This window comes from Neolamprologus brichardi, chromosome 23 (genome assembly GCF_056152115.1).
Source record: "Neolamprologus brichardi isolate AB-2024 chromosome 23, ASM5615211v1, whole genome shotgun sequence".
NCBI classification, from domain to species: domain Eukaryota; kingdom Metazoa; phylum Chordata; class Actinopteri; order Cichliformes; family Cichlidae; genus Neolamprologus; species Neolamprologus brichardi.
In genome coordinates, this window is record NC_142125.1 from 16425717 (window position 1) to 16448675 (window position 22959).

Genomic DNA, 22959 nt, shown 5'->3' on the forward strand with positions numbered 1-22959 from the left:
GTTTTAATTTTTCAGAATATACCGTACATGATTACAATAATATGGACATTTACAAATATAGTTTATAAGGACAGCTAGGCAGGCCAAGAGAAAGGAGAAAGCACGAACAGCACAGCTACCTCTGTGACGTCAGAATACTGAACCACGCTTCAGTATTTCAGCTACTGTATCCTTATTATGCATGATGCTGTAGAACCAAGGACACCATGGACATGTTCTCATAGTTTTCATGTAGATTTCGCAGTCTTTCCTCAGCTGTTTAACACAAAATATGAAATACAGCGCTCGTACTAGCTAGAAAAATCTTAATTCCACAGGTTGCTTTTGCAATTACACTTTATAGAATTTTTTTGGTTATGCATATTTTTACATATTTCAGAATATTTACCATTCTTTTTAAAAAATATTTTCATTATGTGTTAGCCAACTGCAATAACATTTCCTTATTTTTACACTTGCTGTATTGATCTCATCTGTCAATCTCACTGTCAGATGAGAAAACTGGTACTGGGTAATTATTACAGCATTTCTCAAGATATTTTAAGACAATAATTGCAACATTTGCAGCAATTAAGCATTTACATTTTTTACAAAACCTCTGAATAAATCTAGGCTATAGGTAAGACTGGGGGAATATCACGGAAGACTATAAGCAGACAACTCTCTGCTTTGAGTTTGATACTCTACACTTAAATGTCCATTCTCTTATCTTTCATTATTGACACTGGACAGAAATGCTGAAATCGTGATGGATACTGTGCTGGTTTCATATATAAAAAAAAAACCTAGCCTGCTGACTGTCGTGTCTCGAGGCAGCCTACTCGTGAACAAGGCTGACTGGCTGTTGTTCAGGCTGTTGACTAGGGAATGTAGCCTGTGTGCTGGCCTGTCAGTCTGGATCAGTGTGCTGTGTGCCCTTGGCTCCCACGAACAGAGTTAAACTCCAGCACAGAGCCTAGGGCACTTTGCACACACGGTCCACGCAAGCACACACAAAAAAATACACACATGCTAGCCTACGGAACAGTAAGGTATACGAGTACTGAGAGGATGTGTCCATGTGTTCACCATATTCGACTTCTCTTCCTTTCTTTACCTTCTCATCAAACAGCTTTCATTGCTCCTCCCCCCTTTCTTTCTACTCGCATTAGAAAATTGTGTCACATGCTCAATCTACTCTGATAAAATCAACTAAACACTTACCCCTCTCCACTTCAGGAAACACCCTGTTCTCCAAGAAATAAATGAAAATGCCTAGGATTGCAAAGTGGCATGCAATCTGTTAAATACATTGTATTTATGATATACTATGAAGAGATGGCTTGCGGTAGGGCTTACAGATTTTGGATTGTAATGCGCTCCCTAAACCAGACTTTGTTTTATATATCATTTGAACTACGGGAATTTCAAGAAGAATTTTACCGGGATTGTTTTGCTGGGCACATAATTTTAACATATTACCACCAAGCAATGAAGTATTAATAGTAATTGGTCATTTCAAGTATTTCTGTGAGACAAAGGCAGGATGTATAAAACCTGCAAGCACTTTTGCAGAACTGACATATGTTTCAGATGGAGGGTTAAAGGTGTTTTCTAGAGCAGGTCAAGGCCCACATGTTGAAGTGTAGAAAAGCTTAAATAACAAAGCTTGCATTTCTTGTATTTTGTGGACTTCTTTTGTAAGTTTACACAATTACTTATACTATTTTGTGAAATTCACCCTTCAAAGTATTCACTGCAAATTTACTGTGTGCTTTATTTCATTGGTTATTTTTTTTGTTCTTTGTAACTTTGTCAATGTGCTGCCATAAGTAGCTCAATACATTCATACTAATGTTGAGACTGCCCAGTGTGAACTAACAGTTTTTCCGTTTACAACTTCAGAAGGAATCAAAAACATTTTTATTTCTCCTCTCTGGTCAGGTGTATTGCACACCTTAGATGTCATCTTTATTGCAGCAACAGTTATATGTAAATGAGATGCAAATTATGAAACAGTGACGCGTCAACATCCATTCATGTAGACAATGTATGTGGAGAAAACACTTTTGTATGTCTATGAAATTAAGTGTGTATATGTGCGTGGATTTATAGAATTTGAAGATTATCCATACACAGTAGGATGTTAGAGCGATGTTCTGATTAGAAACCTTCAATGTTACACACATACCACCCACACAAATGCTGCTGCAGACCATGCACATTCTTCATGGCAGTGGCATTCCCTGAAGGCAGCGGCCTCTTACAGCAGTCCAATGTGCCCTGCCAAACACACACACACACACAGCCTAATAACCTTACATGAATTATGTGTGCATTAAGCATTCATCGGCCTGCATTGTATTCAATTCAGTCACCTAGACAGAGAATAATCAATGTGTGGAAATTTTCTCTCGGTCACAAAGTCTATCAGTAGGCGTCCATACTAAGCGGCTTGGTGCCATGAGTACCACAGCAGGGAGAAAATGGAAAGTGACCGGTGTTATCTGTGTGGGTGGTGGAAGAACTGAGTTTTCCCTACTCTGTTTGCTTCACCTGGCAGACATGTTTTGCGTGGTTGCCGGGGGGGTGGAGGGGGGGGGGGGGGGGTCAATGGGGAAAGCAGTAGGTTGGCGTGAAACTGGCTTTCCTCACCACCACACTGGCTCAGCGTGAGATGTATCCCTTCAGGACAGAGGCACAGGCAAGTACAGGCTGCCTCCTGAAAGCTTTCACACACACACACACACACACACATTCAACTTAAAGCACAATCACACATAAAAGGACACACAATTATGCACCCAAATCACAAGGAACCTGTGCAGGTTAGATCATTATACCTCATTCCTAACCTTTTACATTCACCCTCCCCAGTATCCATTACCTCTCTTAATCACTCGACTCATCTTTCCAACCTGTGTTACACTTGGTGAGAGTTCAAGTCTACTTCAAAGACATAATTACTGTAGCCAGTTAGTCTGAGGAGCACATTTGAAAAACCTTCCTCTCTCGAGTCCCTGAGGTTCCACAGAGACCCTTAAGGAGCTGGTTGCTGTTAACAGATGACCACCTGCCATAACATCTCCACTGCCATTGGTAGGCGAATGTGTGTGTGTGTGTCTCTGTGTGTGTGTGTGCGCGCGGGTGTGTGTTACACCAAGTGCTTTATAATTACTGTGCATTCTCAATTTCGGTTTAAAGCAGTCTACTGTACCTCCACAACAAAGCTTGGTTTGGTGGCAAAATAATATGTTTAGAAAAAATATCTTTAAATAAACCAGATATAATATCTTTTAAAGCAGGGTTCCCCAATCCCAGTCCACGAGGGCCGGTGTCCCTGCAGGTTTTAGATGTGTCCTTGATCCATCACAGCTGATTTAAATGGATAAATTACCTTCTTAACATGTCTTGAAGTTCTCCAGAGGCCTGGTAATGAATTAATCATGTGATTCAGGTGTGTTGACCCAGGGTGAGATCTAAAACCTGCAGGGACACTGGCCCTCGTGGACTGGGATTGGGGACCCCTGTTTTAAAGGAATATGAAAGACATAGGTACATAATAGAGAAGAGAAGAGAAGAGAAGAGAAGAGAGGACTTCAGTAGCTTTGTCTCTTGGAAGTACAGCTATCCATTAATGTTGCTCCACTTCTACTGTTGTTTCTCTACAAACCTCTAGTCTGAGTAATGCATGCCTGCACATAGACACACTCATGCACATACAAAGACACACTCCCTGGCCATGTAACAGCCTTAACCTTAACAGCCCTATCAGCCTGCCAGCACAGTCTGTTCTTTTCAGCTTCATCCTCAGGTGAGCTTTCAGCTAGTACAAATGTGTGAAAGGACTTGAAGACTCTAAAAGTGACACCCTCTGGGGCAAATGTAAGACAAAAAAGAGCAAAGCCATCATCTCACAATTCATCAACTTGGCTTCACATCAACACTATGGAAATAGTTTATTTATTTTTTAAGAAGTCCTGGAGGATATTGTGTCGAGTCTTTCAAGCTGCTTGCACTGTAGCATAAAAAAGTATTATTCAGCACTTGCAGATAATAATTCAGCAGGGACTGTCACAGTTATTAAATCTGGGAGAAAAAAATTATGTAAACACAGCCAATGATTATTGGCTTTCACCACAGCGTCTGTACGAAGTCATTTCAGAATGCTAGCAAAAGGCTTTCATAACCTAATAGCAAGGGCCAGGGCAGAGTGACAAAAAGCTAATCGTGAGCACTAAATGACAGTTCAGTGGGTCACTTTGCATAAAACCGTGTGCCTGTGCGACGCAGAATTGTTTTGTTAATGGTCACACCTGTTGACATGCAGTTGGATTATCCTGTAGCAGACCATTCAAAGATAATATGACCACTGATAACCCAGATAAGATGGGTGTCAACTAGGGCTGGGCAATAATATGATAAAGATAACTACCGCTAATAACTAAAAACCTTTCCTCAGTTGTAATATGAGTCATGGTCGATGTGAAATGGACAGAATTCATCTCATCCATGTTTTGACAGACAATTTAAAAGGGCAGTAACAATAAGAACAGCTTCCTGCCAAACCAATCATGTGGTTGGAACAGAGTTAGAGTCACGTCAGATTAGATTGACACACATGGCGTAGGAAGAGCAGCCGGCAGCAGCACATGTGCAGGTGCATGGGCTACTCCAGACGTACGCACTAGTATGTTAGCCATGTGAGGAAGGTAAAAGATGATGGCAAATGTGAAGACAATGGAAAATGCGAAGGAAAACTTGAACAACAGACATGACACCCTGAGGGACACAGACCCAGGCTATTTAAAGTCCAACAAAGAAGCAGAGTGACATATACTGCAAACTGTGTCAAAAGCACGTTCCCCCAAAAGGCAGATAACACCACAAATTCTTTTTTATGCTTCTGAAGCAGTGCCATCCTTGCACAGTGCACAGTTGACTGTTTACTTGCACAATGTAATGCACACACAATGCAAGATTTCACAGTTCCAAACACTTATGTACCATACCTTAGAACAAAAAATAAAGAAAGACACTGATGTCATAATACAATAGCATACCTTATTGTAAAATACATGATATCAACGAGAGCAGTCAAAAAATGTTCAGTTTAAGCAGCTGATGAAAGTAACTGACCCTTGTTACCAAAAACATTTCTCAGTCTAATGGTAGTTTCCAGTGTATAAACAGATTATAGAGCTAAACAACTGTCACACTATCACTTAGGAATGGTCAAGTTACACACTTGGTCCATCAGCTGTATGAGCATAGATGCCCACTTTATTGAGGCAGTACTGCACTTTTTTAAGTTTATTTATTGTTAGCAATGTAGTACAGCTGAGTTAATACGTTCTTTTTTATGTTCTCCTTTGATTGCATCTATTTATATCTGGATTTTTTTCCCCAATAATTGAAAACGGCCTGAATAAGAGTTTATCTATATATACAGTATATTTACAGTATATTATATAAATATACTGTTCATGAGCAAGTATATTTTTTTCAGATATTTTTGTATCCATATCTACATCTACATTTATTTACTGGCCAAAGAATTTAGTTGACACTGTAACAATAGAAGCTTTTTACTGTTTCAGAATTAAGATTTTACTTTCACATATGTATGTATACCGTTGCATAGAGTTGCAGACAGACACCGACTCCACTCACTGGCAGATAAACCGTTGATGTTCAGAACACCTTACAACTTTTTATGAGCGATATCAAGATATCAGTAAGGCTCCCATTTCAACAAGAACAATTACATTTTAATGAACGGTTATAATAAACGTTAACGCGACTGGCAAATATATTAATATTAGCTGTTTAACTGTTCGCAACGAATAACCAACAGCAAAATCAGCCATCTGTAATCAGGTAAGGTACTGGCTAGGAGCGATGTCTAATTAAGGAAACAACAATGCCAATGTTGGCGTGAGACAGGAAATGTTATCAGCGGTGTTATCAGTGTAATGTTAATTGACAGTGTTCATTTAACAAGATAACGGAAATATTTAAGTCTTATAATGTAAAAATTTTAACCAAACTTCCGTTTTATTGTGTTTTTCAGAAAACATGAGCTCTGACCTAGACCTTGAAATCAATGTCACCTGGGCCTTGGCTCAAACAAGATTTTAAGATGTTCCTATGGTATCAATTTGAAAAACCTAGGTGACTTCCTTCTTGAGTTATCGCATTCATAAGATTTTTAGTAAACTTGACTTCTGCCTTTGACCTTTGTGTCGCTGAGATTCAAACTCGTCTGAGATGTTTAATAGATGCAAGTATGGTATCATTTTCAAACTCCTAAATCGACTGATTCTCAAGTTATTACATTCACAAATTTGGGTGTCCACACCGCTCCTCTGCTCGTCTGTCCCACAGGGTAATAACAGTAACCCATCAGCCTTCTACAACTGACGGGTAAAAATGTATTGAGTGTCAAGTATTTTCCTGGGTGTCCATACTAAATTTAAAATGATAATATATTCTAATCTGCAGATTATTAATCTATTAAAGAAAATCATGACTGGAAAGGCATGACATTTTCTCATAATTTGAAGAAATGACAAACTATGTTCCATTTACCTAATTCATCTAATGTAAGACGAGACGACAGGACACAAACTGGTAACAGCTCAAACTGTTATGTTATAAAGGTATGAATTTATTTCCATTTCACTTGTTGTCTAAATAACTTTCATCTTAATATTACAGCTTTTATCTGACCAAGATTATTTAACTAAGCATTACCAGCTCCACACTGATAATCACAGGGAACTTAAAACCTCGGTAAAAAATTGTGAATGTCTAAATCACAATTTTAGACTCTGTTTATAAAATTGTTACACTGCTACATTCTACTTACTACACAATACATAGCTATTCAGTTCTGACTGTTACTCTTGGCACAAATAATTCTTCTTTTGAAGAATAATTTAGTTTGAATGGGATTTCTAGGGACACTGTTCTGGGGTAAAAAAAAAAAAAAAAACAAAACTCTCAGAAAGGCAAAAGAAGGCTACAGTAGAATGCTGCTGCATTGAGCCATCCCCCACACACCACCCCTCGGCTCAACATCACTAAACCAGTGAGTAACAAATGAAAATGCCGGTTTACTCGTTTCAGACTTTCTAATCTCATAACAAATGTTTTAGTACAGATAAGCTCAGAGAAACATAAAACAGAGTACTCGCTTTCAACCACTGCATACAGCTACCAAACAAATCCTGACATATTACATTCATCATTTTAATAATGCAGTAACATTAGACAAGTAGTTGCAACATGTTCACAATATAGTAGCTAGCAGTTTGTTTCTCACTTGGAAGCACATCCAGTTGGAAGATATTTGGCTCTCTGTTTCAATATTTAATTTGCAGTTTGAGTTGGATTCCCACAGTTAATCCCACAGTTTGGTTTCCAACATCGGGCTGTTGCTTTTTAAGGCTATTATTATGGTTTCCTAACTGCTATACTCTTCAAAAGTAGTGTTACGTGTTGGATGATGGTTTTGCGGCAAAAGCAAAACACTTTATTGTCTGTATCACAATGACATTTATATTTTCTACACCTGTTCAGCTCGTTCAGCTGGGCTCACACAGCAAAGAAAGCAAGAAAAAGAGTTCACCAATGTGCCTATATAGACCTTTCTGTCAAATGAATGTTTTGTCCCTGCCCATTATTATTCTAGGGTTCTCCTTACTGAAGAAATCAGAGAAAGGTAGAGTATAGCATATACTTAAATTTAATGCTATGGTATCTTCACACAGTCCATTGTTGCATATCAGCGCTTTAATCACCATTTATACCAGAAATTCTCATTAAAGCAGTGACTCATTTTGGCCAGACTGAGAATAAAAATAATTATTTCAATTCTGCTTCAGTTTTTTTTGCATGCTGGCTTCTTACACAGAAATGTAGATGGGTGTGAAGTCATATGGTGATTCAGTTATTTGACACGTTCAACAAATGTCACCCTGCAACACTACTTCCTGCAAATCATGTGAGTGGTATGAAGTCATGTTGCGTTCTACTGAACATTATATGTGCATTACATATAGCTTTTAATGAAACTGACTGTAAAGGTGGTCACATTAAAAAACTACTTGATGTAAAAATGAATAGACATATTTGTTATTTGTCCTCTAACTGCTATTTATTACATTTTTCTTACATTTTTCTTGCATAAACCTCACAAATTGCAAGGAAGAAGTGGCCATGTAGATGTGGTTCATCTCTATCTGTTTTTTTTGGAGTTTCAAGTACTAGAGATGAGTGTAAATGAGCTAGAGTTCATTTGAGTCCATTTTGATCTATCTAGAGGCTAGCTCTCAGTGTCTTAAAAATCCCCTACATTACAGGAAGGACTGCCTGAAACGTCTGGGGAAAAAAAGAACAACATCAAGTTTATATCGTTTTTCACATCTAAAGTAAAAAGCATGTTATGTGTATTAGAAAACAAATGTAATATAATGTACATTTTTATTTTGTTTATTAAAATTTTAAGGGTGACCCTGCGTGCAAGTAACCAAGACCTTCTTAATCCCAGTTCACCGGTTACTCATGTGAACTCTGGCTCTTCACATTCTCTTTTAATGAAAAGGGCATTGTGTAATCATTGTTTTTTGATGTCAAGAGGAAAAAAGTGTTTAATATCTGAACTACGAGGTGTGTGCAACAGTGGACAGCACATAATTTCTGACACCAGCAGACAAGCATTCAACTCTTATGTATGAGCATTTTTTTATTTATTTATAGATTTTACTTCTGTATGCAAATGTACATTTTTTTATTACAATTTGATTAAGGTTTAAAGTGTGTGGTGAATTTAAGGTTAAACTACATCCTTTAACAAGGTAAAAGACAAACCTTGACGAATTTCTCAGACATTTCCTTAGTTACTACAGTTTCTTATCACATGACATAAGTAGGACAGTAGAGTACATAGTCTCGCATAGTGGGGGACTCTTGTTGACTCTCTTAGATTTTGCACACCATGATAATACATTATCAGTGCAGTAAATTATGATAGTTCAACTATATAGAAAAATATAGCTATTGGACCACACCTATTATTTTTTTAATTCGGGCTTTTTCAGTCCTACTGCTACAGGTGTGCACCTAGCTATGCAGTCTACCTTTACAAACAAGAATGAGTCACATTAAAGAACTCACTGAATTAAATTGTAGTATTGTAAAAGGGTGCCACTGTTGCAACAGGTCATTTTGTGAAATCCGCTCATAGTTATTCCACATTCAACTGTAAGTGGTCCATTTGCAAAATGGAAGCTTTTGGCTTGAGGGCCACGGTGAATAAAAAAGGCCCCGAGCCTTGGTCCTCTGTTTCCTTTCCTTTTGGATTACAGCATGCACATATGACTAACCAATGGTTCCAACATTAAGAAGAGAAGTGGCAATACATGGTGCAGATGACAAGTCTGCAGTTAAAAGGTACTTCAACAAATCTGGGTCCTCCTGAGACCTCCTGTGCAATTCTGTGCTACAGACAGTGTTGGGAAGGTTACTTTTAAAATGTATTCCATTACAGAATACAGAATACATGCCCCAAAATGTATTCTGTAACGTATTCCGTTACGTTACTCAATGAGAGTAACGTATTCTGAATACTTTGGATTACTTAATATATTATCATGCTGTTTACAACTACATGAATGTATTATTGCTGTGATTTATTACTGTTACTGAAGGTCCGCGGCTCCGAACCGTAGTAAAGGGACCTCTGGCTAATACGTGTTGGGCTAGCCGAAAACTAGCTTTACTTTGTTGTCTGGGTCAACTTTGCTAGCAGAGACAGAGAGAGGCGTTGAAAGGCTGCTCCAACGGAACTTATTGTTTCGGAGGAAAACACGAACACGGTGTACAGTTGAGTCTTAATAGCTTACTTACAGCTGGGCTCGTCAGGCACTCTTCTTGGCTGCAGTGGTTATTATTATATTTACATGCTTCCAGCTCCCGTTTTTGCTCGATGACAGCTCATACTTTTCCTTTTTCTCCCTCCCTCGCTCACAGACACATAACGTGTATGGCAGTCCATTCTCCCTGCAGCACGGACTACACTGCCCATGATGCTACATTCTTTAGAGCTATACCTGTAGCATTCTGCCTATTAGCTTAGCACAGCAACAACAAAAAGGCCTCTCTCACCCAGGAAACACGCAGAGAGAGAGCGTCACCCTGTATCCATGGCAACCGTAACGCTACCGCCTGGAGCAACAGAACGTAGCTGTCAAACAAAACCCAAACAGTCCTGACCCGCCACAATATGAAACAGGGAAGTACCGCCGTGTAATCCATTTATTTCAACAAAGTAACTGTATTCTAAATACCACCTTTTTAAACGGTAACTGTAACGGAATACAGTTACTCATATTTTGTATTTTAAATACGTAACGGCGGTACATGTATTCCGTTACTCCCCAACACTGGCTACAGACAAGGTTCTCCAACTCTTTAAACAAAAATTGGACTCCTGAGATGTTACAAGGCTCAATTGTCTTCTCACTCCATAGCGCTGTTTTCAGCAGCACCTGCCATAAACAAGGTTCCCACAAAGAAGTCGCACAAAACAGTATTCTGTTTTGCTGCACACCATGTTTATCCCCTCGGCCATCCCTGATGCAGCCTCGTGTCTACTTCATTTGAGCAGGAACAGCTTGCTCCATCTCAGAATATTTTATAGGGATGGGTTTTTTGGTGGAATTGTGACTCTCTGGCTCCACTCATCTATCATGTCAATGTGTAAATGATCACTTCTGATGAGTTTCACATTTTTGATACATCCTGTCTGTACCTTCTATTTTTAAGCATGCAGACTGACTGTTTTATTTCACAATCCATGCAATTAATAAATTCAAAAAGATAAAAGAAGCGACATGAGCATTACAGCACGTTCTAGAGCCCAAGAGTTTCCAAATGTTGAAGCAGAATCTCAGCATCAAACTATTAAAGCCAGAGAAGAGGAATTATAGTTTATACTCTTACTCCTACTGTTCATAGGTTCCCCACAAACTTAATGCTAGTAAAAGTGTTTTGTAGCTGTAATAAACACAGCATGTAGTGGTGTTTTGCATGAGTGGATAACCTTGATATGTGTCTGTTTATATTTCCCCCCTACTTTACTTTGGGTTGATTTGGTTTATTTAATAAAAAAATAATAACTCTAACTGAATCGCTATTCTTATTTATCGTGGGCTGGATCTGTAAGCACCAACAACTTGCGAATGTAAACTTGAACCACTTTTATCTTAAATATTAAAGACAAATTAGCTCAGTGAAATACCCTGTGCCCTCTCTGTAGCTCTGTCAATACTTAATTTATTTTGTGCTGTCTCAGGAAAGAAAGACGCATATTTAAAATCCTCTAATTGTTTCTTCATCGCCACGATTCGAGTGTAATTAGATCTTAAAATATGGTACATTCAGCAGTGTTTCTATACCACTGATTCAACAATACATAATCTTCTCTTTACCACTTAAAACCCTTAAATAGGTCCCGTTTCCATATGACCAATTTAAAAAAGCGTTTAGTAGTGAGTCATGGCTTGTTTATTTATTAGCAACAACATAGATATGAGTAGAATAACCAGTGCTCTCATGTCTGGGGAGAAAGAAAATACCTCAAGAATGTTGGTAAATTGTTAAGAAGGAACAGGCTGGAGTTCATATTCAGCTCAGATCAGTGTTCATAGTGTTGAATTTGGAGGATTATTCACAAGGACCAAGCCGAGTGGCACAAAACAGTTTAAAGTAGAACTTCCCTGCTTTACACAAGAGAAACTTCCAAAAGAAATACATAAAAACTTAAAAACAAATAAATAAAAACCGAGTGGAGAGTGAGGTGAAACAACAGGACCACAGCATGAGTCACCAACAAATCTATAATTTACAAACTAGCTCCCTGCCATGCACAGGAGTGGTATATGAGAAGGAAAGTAGAAAAATGTTGGTTAAAAAGGATAGAGGTGTGTGATGAGAAAAAAGACGATCACACTGATGAGTGGCGAATGGACATTTTCTTTTGGGGCTAAGCTATGTAGATCAGATCCCCTGAGACAGAGAGGTATGAACTGACTGCCCCCTACCTCCATCCAAATCACACATACAAACACATCCACAGCAAACACAGCAATGCGAAACTTCATTAAAAAGGTCATCTGCAGATCATGTCATCATCAACTACTGTCAGGAACAGTGTTACGCTCACGTGATTGCCCTCCTTTCACTCTTCATCCACATCTCATTACTAGATGAATGAAACAGTTTAGCCTTGAGATTTCTTATACTATGCGTTCAGTGTTTATTCCAGAATGTCATTATGAGTTATGCCATGTCTTTCTTTTAATTTAATCAAGTGGGCCCTAAGGTGCTTTAATTACATACTGTGGTAATTTGGGGTAGGTGGTAGTGGCATATGTAGTCCGGGGAATCCGCATTCCCTAGTTTAGTTACTATATCTTTGGAAATCTCAACAAATGCATTAGTATCTTGATCTGCTGTGCTGCCTTTGAACAGTAGCCTATTTGAAGCAAATACATAAATATGCATGATTGTCCAGCCTTGATTGGGATCTTCGGGGCATTTGAAAAGATGCTCTAATAGCTCAAGAAGTGCAGACATTTCTGTACCTGAGCTCTTTCTCACCTTCTCAAAAGGTACCTGATCTGGGATGAACTTAAAGGGGTGTAAGGGTAACGGGGTAAGGGGTAATGCCATTAAATATTGTATCTGACCGGAGTACATCGAAGCATCCACGCGTCCTTTTTTGCTGCATTTGTGTGTGTGTGTGTGTGTGTGACAAGTCGCTGAGGCGTGCACACACAAATACCGCATTCATCCAGTTTTATATGATGATGGTGCCCCCGCAGCGGCCAACGGGCGCAACTTTCCTCCTCCTCCTGGATCGAGGAGAGGATAGTGAGACTCCATTCAACACACACACACACACACACACACACACACACTTTATGAATCTCCCTCCATCCTGACCCTCAGCAATCAGCCTGAGAGGAGGTTTGCGTTCATTTGATTACCAAGAGAAAACGAAGACGAAAATTTCGATAAATGTTAAGTATCAGCTGCACATTAAACACACTGCCTCAAATGTTTAATGCTGATAAAAAAAAAAAAATTAAAATATTTTCTCTTTCATTAACAGAAGCTCCTCCTGAACAGTGACAGAAATGCACGCTCACAAACAGTCTGCAGGTGGTAAGCGATCGACCGACGGTAACGAATATCAGTTATATGTCATATTTCAAAAGCAAGTCAGTATTTTTACGAAAAACAAGAATCACTGAGTCTTTTCACCTAAAGGTTTCTTTTCTAAAGCGAGTATTTTGCGCAGCTTGGTCGGCGAGAGTGCGCAGCTCTGTGCGTTCATGCGCTTGGAACGGAGTGAGAGAGTCAAAAGTGGCAGACAGAAGAAGACGAGATGCTGCTTTCTGCTGTGCACGGGACGCTCATCAAGGCGCAGATCCTCCCATGACTTACATCTTAGACTAAGAAGAAACAGGGTCATTTGGAGATGTTTAATGCTATTCGTTATTTCAACCACATAAACTTGTCCTCGACCACATCTTGTAAATAATTCTGCAGTGTAAATTATGAAGTCAAGAAAAACAAAAAACAAAATCAACCCACTGCATCACAGTTGCTGATTCTACCGGTGAATCCTCAAAGCCCACAGAAACCCGACAGTGCTCACAGAGTTAAGTATGAGCGTGTGTTTACCGTTAAGAAACGATCCCATCCGCTGTTTTTCCCACCTCAGACAATATTCCTCTGTGCCTTAAGTCCCGTTAGGTTAAGGTCCAGTCCTTCCAAAAGCCACATAGTACCCCTGAAAAAATCCCGACGCTCAAGCCTTGGAAATAAGCCTTGGAAATAAGACTGGCGCACTTTTCACTCCAGAGGGTAGAAACTCGGGTTAAATGCGGTCCAACATTTACACGCGGGCAGAAAGAAATTAAGGAAACCCTTTTAGTCCAAAACAAGTGCTCCGTTAATCCAAAATGGGTTTTTTTATTCACAACTATAAAATTCTCCTGTGACAGAAGAAACCATTACGCTCCGGGTCTTTTGACGCGAATCGGTCTACATGTTAATGACGGTCACGTTAGAGAAAAAGAAAGAACAGTGGGATTTTTTCCCCCCCATCGTCCGCTCCTCACGATTCAGGTTGCACTTGGCTGATAAAACGCCGTCCTCTCTTTCTCGCTCTCTCTTCCTCTCCCCCCTCCTCCTCCTCCTCTCCTCCAGCCCCCAGTCTCTCTCGGAAGCTTTCGTGGAGCAGAGACGCACCTAGCGGCCTAAGAGGGAACTCCACAGCCACATGAGTTTATTCCCACCCCGCCCCCTATACAGACTGCTCTTAAAGAAACATTAAAAAGTGAGACTTTTTTTGTGTTTGTGTAAAAAGAGAAATCAATAAAACCTTCGTCAAGCATGATTTGAAAAGTTAGACCACCATTCAGCTTGTTGCTTATATATAACAAAGATAAATAAAAAAAGGTAAATTCCTATTGCCCAGTGGTGTACAGTAAAATATCTTTAACACCCATGCTTTATAAATGATTACAAATAATAATGTTTGAAAGTATTCATATTAAAAATAGTATTCAAAATGTATTGTTTCATATTTTGAAGCCTGTTTCATATAAGCTACAACAACATAAAACAACATTTTTGCATTACCTTAAAATAAAACAAGTAAATAGTGCAAATACTGAAATTACATGTCATTCACCATTATCAACATATAGATATTTTCATATGATTTTAAAGGCATTAGGCTGAATGTTTAAAATGTTTAAACTTGATTGTTAGCAGTTTACTGTATTATTACAAAAATATTACCATAACATTAGTCAGAGGTTTTTGCTGGCATCTTTAAAAGGGTTTCTCAGTTATATTATCTTTTTTCTAGTCATTCATAATGCTGTCATTTGAATTCTACGCCACTATTATAATATAAATTTTAGTAACAGGTTATTGCATGGTCATCCATTTGGAAATCACATAGGAATTTATAAACGACCTTGATTAAATTATTACCATGTCCTTACTGAGGTGGAAGGTAAACTGTCACCAAAATCTCTACTCCCAGGGATTACTGGTGTCTGACTGCCAAACACAAGTCTCAGCTCCAATTTACCTTAAAATAGTGTCTCTTACTCAGTAGTCTGAGTTACATTCCCCTCATGGGGGATATGGGTTAGCTTAATTCTAACACTTAGAAAGACATGGAGAACTTTAGCTTTTCTCCTGTGAAGAGCTTCTGGAACTGAGAAAGTGGGAATACCAAAAAAAGAGAAAAGATGTCTGTGCTTTCAGTTTATCAAAAGGAACCTACTTATTTTTAATTATACACAAACAAAAGTTATACAAAAGCAAATAAAAAAAATCAATCAAAACCAATCCAAAATAGAAAAATGTTCCTCCTGAACCAGTAGCTTGTTTTATACTAACCATCATCTTATTCTGTGTGACATCAATGCACATGGCAACAGCATAGCAACCACATTTTCTGTCTACTCCATCTCTCTGCTCTAAGCCCATATATGGGCCTCAACACAAAACTGCACATTGATAATGAAATGCCCGTAATCAAAGCAAAAACACTCTGTTCCATGAAAGTTTCTTTAAACGCAGCAAGATTTGAAGAGGCAACTTTTCACTATACTATACACAGAACAAAATGTTACTTAATAGAACATATTACACTGGACAATTTTTATTAAAAACTGGTTGACTTAAAAATAACCTGTTAAAAAATTAAGAAGAAACAGGTCTATATATACGATGGAGGCTTTCAATAACAGTAAAACGTATTGTAATGTTTGCTAAAGAATATGAGGAAACATAATGGCAATGCAATAGAACTACAAATGATCTAGAATAACATGTACATTGAGAAGGTGTTTTTAGGCCAGTTTATTATACAGCTAACCTCTCCCAAGGCAGCTTCACAGACTGTCTTGAAGTAGGAGCACTTTAGTTTATTTTTTTTATTTGTGCAAGTTATTCCTATTTACTCTAACTATATGAACTAGTAGTAGGATTAGTAGTAGTTAGTACTCTACTAATCTTCACTAGTACACAAATGCCACAGACACACAGACGATGTGCCATATTGACATAAGTCACATTTTGTTTCCAAATGTACAACATCAAAGGATATGTGAAGAATTTACATTAAAAAAAATCATGTGTTGTTACAAGCATCATCTTTTATTCTCCACCCTGTAACAGATTTACAAAACACTTCGATATGTATGCATACAGCCATTAAACAACTGTAATCTATCTCAAGATGCCACTGAAGCATAACATGAAGGGTCTGAAAACTTTCTAAATGTGTGCTTTCAAACAAGAGCCACACCAGCCTCAACAAATGCCTGGAATCATGGCAGTGCAGAGGTGCAGAGCTCATGGTCTTCCAATAACTTTGTGGATGAATAAAGGGTTTCAACAAGGCTTCATGTAATGCAAGCTACAGTGAACGGAGATGTATTTTCTTTGGATATGTCCTTGTTACAGCTACATTTTGACCCAATGTGTCATTTTGATAAAGACAACCCTTTATAAAGTGCTTACAATGTATTATTCTTTTTTTGCAACACTGTGAGTTAGTATATCTACTATATCTACATTTATTATCATTAAAATCAATGTAGTTTCTGGCAACTCAAATGACCGTGTGCTTATTATTTAAAGTTCAAAGTCCTGTATGGTTAGACAGATACATACAAATCATTTTTGTAAATATGCCCATTAGCCTCCAGTATGTTTTGTTTTTGTTTGTTTGTTTTGCATGTGACACCTGTTAATTAGAGCTAAGTAAAAGCCTGATAAATACTAGGATTTTAAGGACCAGGACTAAATCACTATGGATAACTTTGTAAGTTAATTTAGTCAAAATATGACAACTTCTTATTCAAATTACAATTTTGAGTTGTATTACTTCCTTATGGTAACATTCCTTGCACTCTTGCGAACAGTGTTAAAGCTGATGGTCTGATATTGAGTCAGCAGAGACAATGGTAATTGTGTTTCCATCCATTTAACCTCCTTCAAATGTGCCCTCTGCAGTGGTGCTGAAAGAAACAGCTCTTTTCTCAAAGAATCTAATTAGATTCAATAATTTGTGAATTACCCCGTTGATTTAAGCTACCATATGTGTGGCAGCTAAATCCTGCATCTGCTTAAGCTCATCCCTGCTCTCACTGACCTCAGTCCTCAGCTACTGTTGTTCACATGGTTGCCAATAACATCAGGTAATCTTGAACTGACTGTGTTTAGAAATATTTTATGGCAACACTAATGTCAATGGCATTTTTTCACTGGAAACATGTTTTAAGCTTTGTTAGGACAGATATCTGCAATGTCCTCTAGTGGACTTCCTGCAAATTCCCAGCGCATACAGTAATGGAAAAATTCCTTCACTACTAAACAAGTGCCAATTTGGCCCTTATAAAACTAAAGGCATCTTCAAAGATGTCATCAGGTATAGATAGAAGGTGTTGTATAAGTAGACATCTGTGCTAAATATGGTCTAGAAGCCCTGAAGTAAAAATGGGACACATCCCTGGATGGCTGAGAATGACTGACCCAAGATCCTGTGGGACTTCCAGATATATATGGACAAACTGTTGATGGCTAACCAACCACAGATCGTAGTCGTGGACAGGCAGAGGAAGACGGCTGTAGTGATAGATGTAGCTATATCAAGTGACAACAAAATTAGGATGAGGGTCGAGAAGTACCATGGGCTGAGAGAGGAGCTTGAGAAGATGTGGAGGGTGAAAATAACAGTGGTCCCCATGGTAATCAGAGGACTCAGGGTAGTAAGCCCCAAACTGGGCAAGTGGCTCCCCCAGATATGAAGAACGACACCTGAGATCTCTGTTCAAAAGAGTGCAGCTCTAGAACAGCAAAGACACTGCTAAGCTCCCAGGCCTCGGGTAGAGGACTCAAACTTGAAGCATAAAGAATAGAATCAACTTCCTGTTATCTGATTTTCCTACGACTGCACTCTTCTGGCCAGGGATCTTGGATGGCGTTCTTGGGATCTGCTAGGGCCACTCGTCCAGCTTGAGTTGCCCCAGGGACTACTATTGCCTTCACTCTCCCCATCTTCTCTAGCTCTTCTCCTCTGTTTATCCACCACTACTATGTCCAGTTGTTTGGCCATCACTAGTTTGCCCATCTTTATCTAGAAGTCCAAAAGAATCTTAGATTGGTTATACTCAATCACCCTAGGGGGCATATTCTGTGACCTCAGGATTTCCAGGCCATACTCAGCACAGATCTTCCTGTATATCATGCCAGCTATGTGGTTACGGTGTTCCATGTATGCTCCGCCTGCTGGCATTTTGCACCATGTTGTTACGTCCTGGATTGTCTCAGGGGGATTGTTTGCACAGTCTACGTCTGAGGTCTATCAATTTTGTGTTCAGGGCTCCTTTTTTGTGCTGCCATGAATGGTGACACTGTGTTGTCTTCCAGTCCAGTCTAGGATTTCTTGATTTCTATCTGCTGATGGTACGTGCCATGCTGGGGCTTGTTCTTTTGTCATGGTTCCTGTTCTTGGTCCTCTTCTTTCTCAGTTTTCTGCTACCTGAGGTATTCGCTAAGTATATGATCACTTGCATTCATCTTCCTGAGGTACTCCTAGATCTTTGTTGGTCTTTGTTTGTTTGTATGAGCCATACAGAGGTAGACGTGCAGGTGTATTTCTGATCATTGTCCTGCTGCATAACAAGTGACCTTAAGTGAGCTTAAGCTTTAGAGCACAAACTGATGACCTGGCTTTCTCATCAAATACAGCAAGTCATCCAGATCTTGAAGCAGCAAAGCAGCCTCCAACTATCACACTACCATCATGTTTGAATGTTCTTTTTACGAAATGCTGTGTTAGTTTTAAACTAGTTATAATGCGACTTAAAGCTTTCAAAAAATGAAAATGTTTTTTTCACTAGGTCAGACAGGTTCTATTTAAATTTGGGAGTCTGGGTCTGGGAGTAAAACACGGTATTTTGTATTTAATTGGGTGATATTTGTCTGATACTGAAACACGATGATTTAAATTGTAACAAATATGAATAAGAATCAGGTACGGAGCAAATAGTTCATTTCACTGTACCACTGAAATGCTACCAATACCTGCTTCATTCAAATGGAATACATGCACATGCAAATCCCACAAGCAATTGCAATGTCACACTTTAAACAGGTACAGTATTGCAGATACACGTGTGATGTCACACACAGAAGCGATATCTAACACTTTCAGTATACGTGCACACCACATTTCCAGCCTTTCACAAACAGGTACAGAACTCAAAATGTCATCTATGCAAAACACCTTCAGTGAAACACTCACCTCCACACACCTGCACTGGATTAAACACAGCGCACCTGCAGTGACTCGCACCTACAACACAATATCTGAGTACAACTGGGATGCCATCTGCAAATATACACTGTTAACTAACATTTAAAAGAAAATCCCAATGATTGCTTTAAAGTTTTGATCAACGTTTTTATGATGACCCACAGCTTTTGTTTTTTGGCCACCCTCGGTGCCAACAGAACATCGAAATTATACGATTCATTCTGTCCTTTAGAATCCCTTAGAAGAATCTCTCTCCTCTCTGTTCACCCGGAGTTTGCGTGTGTGTGTGTGTGTGTGTGTGTGTGTGTGTGTGTGTGTGTGTGTGTGTGTGTGTGTGTGTGTGTGTGTGTGTGTGTGTGTGTGTGTGTGTGTGTATATATTTCTTCACTGTTCATCTCCTCACCAAAGCACACTAGAGCAGAGGAGTGATAGTAGAAGCAAAGAAAAACCCCACTTAAATAAGTGTCTTTTTTGTCGATTAAATAATCGCACTTACTTTACTGTAGGTGTAGTAAAGGCATCCCAACAATTATTAACTGACCTAACACCAAAGACTGGTGCGGTGTTAAACACAAACTTCTTACAGCCAAAATATCTGCTTTTTAAAAAATGGATCTAAACTGGACGCGACATCGCTGGCAAGGACGTTAGAAGCTCTGCTACTGACTGCAGGTAATAATAATAATAATGGATTGGATTTATATAGCGCTTTTCAAGGCACCCAAAGCGCTTTACAATGCCACTATTCATTCACTCTCGCATTCATACACTGGTGGAGGCAAGCTACGGTTGTAGCCACAGCTGCCTTGGGGCAGACTGACAGAAGCGAGGCTGCCATATCGCGCCATCGGCCCCTCTGGCCAACACCAGTAGGCAGTAGGGTAAAGTGTCTTGCCCAAGGACACAACGACCAGGACAGAGAGCCCAGGGATCGACCGGCGACCTTCCGGTTACAGATACCCAACCCCCTGAGCCACGGTCGCCCCAAGGTATGCTAGTTCACCTGACCATCCAGTAGCATCCCTTCTGAGACAAACACTTCTCATTAGTATTGGTGAACATGAACACAGCTTAGTCAGATCCAGAAATTCTTTATTGGCCATGCTTAAATCCTGGCCTATCTATAAAAGGTCTGTTCTTTAACAGGACAGGTTATGTTACAGTTATAAAATGAAAACCATGTCCACTTCCCAGCCTCATCTCTGTCAAAATCCTATGTCGTCATGCTGTGCCTTTGCTTCCGTATGCTCCTCCAAGTTGATAGCTTCTAAGCAAATCACTGGTTCTCCCATTGGCATGAAAATGAAAAAGACTGCTGGAAAAAGAGTCTTTTGGCTGCCTGTCTGTAGCCTCTGCAGTCTGGTGAAAATGGGAAACAAAAATATTGTAAAGATTCAATGTAGAACCTTGTCTAATGCAATTAGGCAGCATATTAATACAAAGTGAACTGAAAGTAGGTCATCAGGTTAGTTAATACTTTTAGAAGCACAGAATGTACCTTTTCATGTACTTTGTACCTTCTGAATCACTATTTGTTTTAAACAAGAGGTTAAGTAAAAATCCAGCTGATTTTCTTAGTGTCTCCATTTTGTTCTTCACAGGCAGAACATTTTAATTAGATATAGATAGATTTTAAACATTTTATATACAATATGTATATTTCTTTATATATTTTTAATCATTAATCTATATTTATTAAAATACCATTGTATCCCAGACAAAAAACGACTGAAAAACTCTGTGTTAAACATTTTGTCATACTGTGAGACGTAGCTGCTGATTTTCAAATTAGATCAAAGAAATACACGTGGCTGCTGCAATCACAATTCAATATGAAATTACACAGCACGTGATATCATTGCTACTGTCAAAGTTATTCACGGTCTCCTCCTCCTCGTGTTTCAGTGGAAGGAAGAAACAGGCCTACATTGAAATCTTGTTTGTTTTGCTGCAAGCTGGTATTAGATATCTCACAAGGCTTTGCTCACACGCTCTCATGTGACATAAAAATAAGATTGTAGTTTGACAGTTTTGAGACAAGTTTTAATTGCAGGGCTTCCTGAAAAAGAAACAAAAAAGCTTTCTCACTATATTAACTGCACTGTCTAAATGAATGACAACAGAAAGCTGCATGCTGCAATTAAAAAAAAGGTTTGGTCTTTTTTTTTTCTTTTAGCCAGCAGTGTTTCCCTAAATCAACTTTTTAACCTGAACAAAATGATCTCCATGTGGGTCTCGCGGAGCTTCCACAGATTCAGTAACATGCAAGTGGTGGAGGCCAGCAGGTGGAGGAGGGAAAGGGGACGCAGAAGGAAGAGAGACCCGAAGTGGCCGCCGGTCCAAGTGTGAACTAAACTTCAGGTAAGAAGTTATGACCTGCAGTCTATCTGGGTCAGATATAAACCAAGTTTAGGTGGAGTTTATTTTCGTTATTCTGACTTTTTCCGTACTGCGTACTAGCTAGCATGAAGGAGTTTCTATACAGCTGGGTGGGTGCTATGAAGTTAATGATGTTGAACCTTATTTTGTTCATAAGTTATTAGAGTTGCCAACCGTCCCGTCTGGTATTCAGAGAAAATATTACACGTTTCTTATTGAGGTGAAAAGGAACAGTTTGTCCCGTAATTCAGCTACAATGAAAAAGACACAAAGCTGGAGTTATTCTGTGTCTTTGCTGCACAGCTGCCTCTTCTTCTCTCATTCTCCCCCTCCCTCTCCTGTTTCTACTTCAATCATGAAAACTGATCAATGATCAGCTGATCGGCTTTTCTCTCTTGTTTATTTATCGCCCACTTTGCGCCAGAAAGAAGAAAGCAGTCGATGTCGCGTTAAACAACAGCAGCACGTTTAAGCTTGATCAGCTGTTGTTAGAATTTATTTAATATTAATTTCTACTATCAGCTGATGTTTGCTGGAGCCACAGCTGTAAGCTGCTGGCCATGATATCGGTTTGAATATGTGGTGAGAGGGAAACATGAAGATGAAACCAGGAGATGTCCTTACTGAATCATCAGAGCTGAACAGGTGATTGTCAGGTTGCGCTGTGTGCAGGCAGGAATGTTGGACCCAAAGTGCAGACTCCGGAGACAGAAAGTAACTCAAAACAGCTTTAATTGCTAAACTCAAAGTATCAAAACTGAATAGCCAAAATAAACACGGACGGACGGACGGACACACAGCAAGATGACGGTAGATCACGACACAATCACAAAGAAACACAGGGCTTAAATACACAGAGGGAGCAATCAGGGAATGGGTAACAGGAGGGAAACACAGCTGGGGCAAATCAGGCCTAACGAGACAAGGGGAAGCGAAACCAGATACATTAACATCAGACAAGGACCTTCAAAATAAAACAGGAAACATGACACAGACTGAACTAAAGACACAGACTCACACGCACGCACTGCAACAGAGGGAACAGAGACGTGGGACCAGGGCAGACACAGACACTGACTGGACACGGGGATATAGCAGACCAGGGAGACAGCAACTAAGGATTACACAGAGACAAACCATAAGACATGACTCTAACAAAGAATAGAAATGATAAATATATA

At 39.2% G+C, this 22959-nt stretch overlaps 1 protein-coding gene across 2 annotated transcripts in view; it reads right to left on the reverse strand.

The window, feature by feature from the left end:
• Positions 1–14198, reverse strand: part of nlgn1 (neuroligin 1) — a 286547-nt gene extending 272349 nt beyond the window's left edge. For both annotated transcript variants that reach the window (XM_006801992.3, XM_035912635.2), the window contains exon 1: positions 13735–14198. The gene's annotated coding sequence lies outside the window, so the exon portion shown is untranslated. The remainder of the gene's footprint in view (positions 1–13734) is intronic.
• Between the last annotated feature and the right edge of the window lie 8761 nt (positions 14199–22959).